This window comes from Bidens hawaiensis, unplaced genomic scaffold, assembly GCF_021521415.1.
Source record: "Bidens hawaiensis isolate Kalapana, Puna unplaced genomic scaffold, B.hawaiensis_p1.1 tig00014207_1, whole genome shotgun sequence".
Taxonomy (NCBI): domain Eukaryota; kingdom Viridiplantae; phylum Streptophyta; class Magnoliopsida; order Asterales; family Asteraceae; genus Bidens; species Bidens hawaiensis.
Genome location: NW_027492224.1, coordinates 121,091 through 127,160, shown reverse-complemented (window position 1 = coordinate 127,160; position 6,070 = coordinate 121,091). Strand labels below are relative to the sequence as shown.

The 6,070-nt window shown below is 34.2% G+C and overlaps 1 long non-coding RNA gene across 1 annotated transcript; it reads left to right on the top strand.

Annotated features, from left to right (window-relative positions):
* Positions 1-659: 659 nt before the first annotated feature.
* On the top strand, positions 660-3,112 carry LOC143546115 (uncharacterized). The gene is made up of 4 exons (XR_013137558.1): positions 660-1,021; positions 1,853-1,955; positions 2,037-2,452; positions 2,534-3,112. It is a non-coding gene; the product is annotated as an uncharacterized LOC143546115 (long non-coding RNA).
* The last annotated feature ends 2,958 nt before the right edge of the window (positions 3,113-6,070 follow it).

Sequence of the window (6,070 nt, the reverse complement as noted above, 5' to 3'; positions counted from 1 at the left end):
CATCACGACCTAGGCAGTCTATGGAATTTAGCCTAGCATATTAAAATCTAAATCAAACAAAACAAATAATAATGAAAACATGGTGAAAGTATAAGAAACGGGGAATCGAAGATGATAAAACCCGTAAACTCGAACGTGAACGTGTAGCTCTTCACCGGATGTTCTCTCGCCTTCAAAATCACCAACAAACTCGTAAAATTGCTCCAAGAACTCTCCAAAATCGGCTGGTGGCTTTCAGGTTATGTCAGGTTTAAGTAAAAGGTGTTTAAATAGCGAAAACCAGGCCCGGGAATAAACAAAAACGAGTTAAAAAAAAACCCATCAGCATTGCCTAGGCGCCGCGCGACGGGATATAGGCACCCCTCCGCGCGGCGCGGCGTGCTCCACCAAGGGGGCCGGTCAGACCGGCCCGGTCTGACCGGTTTTCTGTTCTGACCCTTCCTGACGCGTTCCGGATCTCCGTTTCGGCTCGTTTTAGCTCGTTTTTCGCCCTTTTTAATCACGATCAACTCCCGGAACCTACGACACACAAAAACGTTAGTAGTATACAAATCTTGACTAAAAACGAACAAAAACAATTAAAATATTAAATAAAATATACACGGAAAACATAAATATTTAGCATTATATCAGCCATCAAGGGTCTCAACGAGCTCTCTCTTTTGGATATGTAAAGGGGTACACAAATTCACCAGGCCAGTCGAACACAATAATAGATTAAAGTACTTGATTGATTTTGGCTTCCAGCTTATGCTTTGGCTTTCATATGTTATTGTTATATAACAGATAAAGTTCGTTCGTTGAATAAAATAGGCCAGGTTACTGCAAGTGAAGATGTTGCTTCTGATAATCACCGAGAATGTGCAGAATGATTGAATTGTTTGACCGAAATGACAAGTGCCACCAACATTAAGAAGCATGATGCTTTCTTTTCCCGATTACTATAATTAAGCAATATCAGTCGTTCACACTGTCAGATTCTGAGATGCCAAGGAATTAAGCCATAAAAGCCTTGGATCAGGTAACGTTTTTATCAAAACTTTTGATTTACAAACCTTCACTGTAATATAATTAAAAGATGTGGAGGTTCATATAATAAGTATACATGTTAGATTATATGTTTGTTCGTGTTACTGTTCGGTTTTAAACGGTGATACTGTTTTTAAATGGTTTGGTTTTAAATTAGTTGTTGTTCCAAGTTGTTTAATTTTTTATTTTTAAATAATTATGTTAGCATGAACTTGTTTAAATTAGGGATTTTAACTCATGCCGATTTTTTTTAATTGAGGTCTAGGGGTAAGGCCATATATTTTGAATGGGACTGTAAGATTGTTTGACTTTGGTTAGTCAACTGATCTAACTGTTTTTTTTTTGTTTTTTTTTATTTTCTAAGTTCGAGTTCCACAGTAATCAGTTGTATGTTTTAAATGGGTCAGTCTGGGTCCGGGGTAATCTGGTTTATTAACATTTCTATTCTCGATCCCATTCACTGAGAAGACTAACTAATGGTAGTTGATTTGTAGTTTATGTTGTATGCATCTATGTAAAGGTGTATGTATCATTCTCTAAGATTTTGGTGCTGTAGTCATAATTAACAAAAAAACAAAACAGAAAATCTGTCACATCTAAATATTATGTATCTTCTAAGGATATGTATCATTAATCTTTGAAATAATAGACCACTATATAAGTAAAAATGTAGTTCACAACTTATAGGAAACTTTTTACATACATAATTCAATTCCAAAACACGGTATTGGAACCTTTTTAAAAATTTATAGTGCTTTTTCATGCTAATGTATAGTGTTTTTCGTGCTTTATATGCCCATGTTTGGCGTTTTTCTGGTTGCAGGTGGTCAACCTAAACATGAAGAACATAACCAGTTGACTTCTCTAACACAACAAGAATTAATCTTTTTTCAGAAACTGATAAATGTTGGATTTTGACTTTTAAGGTTAGTTCAAGCCTCAATCCTACACAACTAATAAGCAACCAATTGAATTAACACGGTCTAACCCAAACGTCTCTCCTGTAGGTGATCATTGGAGTTGCCAAAGAGTCGTGGTCTGTAAATAAACACTTTATCTCCGATTTGCTTGCACTCTCCATGTTTGGATAGCCTGATTTCATGTCGCTTGACATGAATGGGCAGTGGTGGTTTAACAAAGCTTGCAACAAACCTTCAAAATGTAGAACTAACTCCCTTGTCACTAAATAACTTGTTTGGCACCATTATGAAATCCCATGACAATCTCAATATTTTTAACATTATGATATGCACATTATATATGTAGCACACGATATTTGATCAGCGGAAGAATAAACTTTTAGACGGGAAACTAAAAAAAACAGGAAATGGGACTTAACCGAGTCACTTTCGGCCTTCCCTGCCTTTTTGTTTGGTGCAATATCTAAAATTATTGCAACGGTTCTTACATATCCCGCTATCAGGTTTGTTAGTTTTGACTTATCTTTGTTCGTAAAATGATATTATGTCCAACTTTTTAAACAATCTATATGAATGTTTTGCAGGTGTTGGATCATGATAGTGATGATGAAACCAAGGGGAAAAACTGCACAAAACACTGATGGGCTTTCTTGACGCTATTTGGAAACGTGAAGGGATATTTGCGTTTTTAAAGGGGCTTGCAGGCTCAAATATTGAAGATGGCTTTAGGTTCGGTCTTACTTTTGATGATAGAAGAGAAAATAGCTGCTACTCATACTTGCAGTTAGAAGTTATCTTGTGGCCTCGCAAGGGAGGTTAAGGGTTTAGTAAAATAAAAAGGTTAGAATACTTCTCTTTGATTAATTGTTATGCTTATTCTCTCACTTGTGTAACAAGAATAAGAGGTGATGTGTGATGTTATGATTGAATAAGTATTCTTGTAGTAGAAGGACTGGGTCGAATGGCAATCCCATAACTTTGAGACATTTTGGATTTAACAAAGGTTTACTGTTCTTAATTAAAATTATGTTTGAGTCTGTTCTGGTTACTTTTTATAGTTTAGTACTTTGTAAACATCAACAGAGTTTGTATGTCATTTGATCAAAGTCTATTTTATAGTGCACAAAACCTCCTAAGTTTATTTTAAATATACTTTTGCAGTTTTGCTTTCTCTGAAAATAATATGTTTTGGTGTTTGACTAATTATGTGATTTCTTAACTCGGTACATTCTCTGATTAAAAATGGCTTTTTTGTTTACAAGTGAAGAGATGAGTTTTAAAAAAGAATGTGTATGTAAGGTTAGTTTACTTCCAATTCACCAGTTTATATTAAATAATGTCATTTATTATTATTATTATTATTATTATTATTATTATTATTATTATTATTATTATTTTACAAAAATGGTTGTAGACACGTTCTTTTGTGCAACACCTACAACTTTGTATTGCATCATACGTGTTGATTCCTGGCGCCACCATTTGTGTGGATTTCATCACCACCATTGTGTAGTTTTGTACTTATGGGACATGGATATGGGTTGGGTACGTGAGTGGTATAGCTCGAGTGATAATCTTGAGAGAAAAATGATCACGGGTTGGATTACTCATAATGAGCCTGTTATGAAAATGGTTGTTGGGAGCGGGTTCCTTTTATTGTTTAGCTACACATGGTAGTATACAGGATTCCATTCTGCACAGGTTTGTCGAGTTTCCATCTTTAACTTTCTTTTTGTGTTTTCTAATGGCATATCAATCGAAGGTAGGGATTAAAACCCGGGTGCTACATGGGTAAATGGGCAATCTTGGTTCTAATTCTAAATTGTCTGTAATTATGAATACAATTTTTGTTGGGTTGGTTAGACTGTGTTGGTTGTAGGGTTAGTAAATTAATTGGAAAGATAAATACTATAGGGAACAAGGGTACCATAATTAAACAACATTCATTAATTTAAAAACAATAAATACGTAATTGTGTTTAACTTAGTTTTTGTGATAATTATATGTAAATTTCTTATTTTGTTCAACTCACAGTAACTAACAACTAAACAAACTTTACTTGAAATTTGACTCAAACATCAATCTTTATATTAAAGCTAAAGGAAAACTCTTTACCCAATCAATTTCTTAATATGGTCATTGACCAAAAAACATGAAATGCTAACATCTATTACAAACAATAAATAGTTTGTAAATGAAAAAGATCCGTCGCGAAGTGATACTATAACGAACCAAACTCCGACCGATTTAACCCTCGTTGAACCCGCCGCAACGCGCGGGCACTTCTATTGGATTGCAACGGTGCATTGGTTATGGTTGTTTCCTTTGATTTTTCAATTGCGTGCTCTTCCTTTGATTTTCAGTTGCGTGCTCGGGTGTTGAAGCAGTATGGGCAAGCTCTAAGAGTTGCTAAAAGTGCACCTACACACAGTAAAGGTGAACCTTTTTTATGCCACAAAATTATAATTTATTTGTAATTTACTTTTTTAAAATGCTTATATGATAATCCTGTAAACGACTGAAAAATGAAAGCTAACCGGCCACCACTTAATAAAAATAGATGACGATGTCATGTTTGATTTTTGAGAGTCAACCAAGTTCTTTAGAAACAAGTTATTTTGGAAGCTGTTTTTCAGAGCTCAGACACCAGGTCGTTCTTTATAAAAGAGCTATTTTTTGTTCTTCAATTCTTGAATATACCAAACAAATATTTAAAGATCTTCTTATGAAGTAGTTATTATATTGTTTGTTTTTTAGTGTGTTAGTGGCTTGATGCTTAAGTAATTAAGTACGAGATCTTTTCATGCATCTGGTTCATACGTATAGCATCTAAAGAAATAAATTTTTTTGTTTAGCATTTCGTTGTAGTCATCCCACATGGGTAACTTCCATCATAAAAACAATAAACATGTTGCAAGCAAGTTCACGTATAATCATAAACAATATGCAAGAATAATATTAACATGTACGATAAATGTGAATCGTTTTGTAAATAAGCGCATAACTAACGAAATAAAAACTTGTGACATGCTACACCCCAAAAATATTGAAAGAGTTAAAAAGGGGTTATGAAAAACTCACTTGTTAAGTAAGCGAGTCGAGAGAGAAAAATGCCTTTAAGCGAGTGAACTGAAAAAGTTCGGTTCAACAAATGGCCCTAGATAAATAAATAGCTAGGCTTAAAAATAAGTTGCGTAAAGAAAATAATTTGGCGAGTACGTTTGGTTTATGACAAAATGATTTATAAAGAAAAAGTATTTTTGGTTTATTGAAAAGGTTATTGGTTATTTGATTTGTTAGGTAAATTTATTCTAGTCTTAGAAAAATAAATGGGTTATAATAAATATTAATTAATTTAGATGAGTCCGGTTTGTTCCAACCGAACAATTAATTAAGAAAACTAGTTTAAGGAGTGGTTTGTTTGACGTTTGGTATGGTACATTTTGGCCTAATAAGTTTCAGCACCCTTTCTAAACCCTCCAAGTAAGCAACCAGGTCCCGCAGTTTATTGTGATTTATACGCATTGCTTATTCTTAAGTATAATACTACGGTGTCAAGGTTTCGAAAAAAAAACAAGTGTATCCTTCTCCAGTTACTACATACCTGTCGAGTAAAACCATCATTAATGACAACGAAAAATCGAAATATCGAAACACGAATTATTACATTAAACATCACAAATTCGTTGAAAAATATAAAAGATTACAAAATTGCTTAGGCATAAGCCTTAGAGTTTGTTTGTGAGTATGTGTACATGCGGCGTTATAAAATATTATAAATATATTTGAAGCATATGAACAATCTTAAGAGATGCGGGCACATAGCACATAGGGTATACATGTAATTGGGGCCCTAAAAATAAACTATAACTATTCTAGGTCGTTACGTCTAACCACCTATCTTATAGTCACGGCTCTGATCACGAGTATGTCGCTGTGTCTCAAGGATGAAGAATCTGCTTTGGAGTTCAAACTCAAGGGGAATAACTGTTGCTGTAATGGGGTTCATTTGAATGCATTGCGGTTATATATGCAGGTTGGTTCGGTTTTGGTTAAAACCGAACCGAAAACCAAAACTTCAGTTTTGAACTTTTGAAACCGTTCGCGCTTTAGGTTTTGTC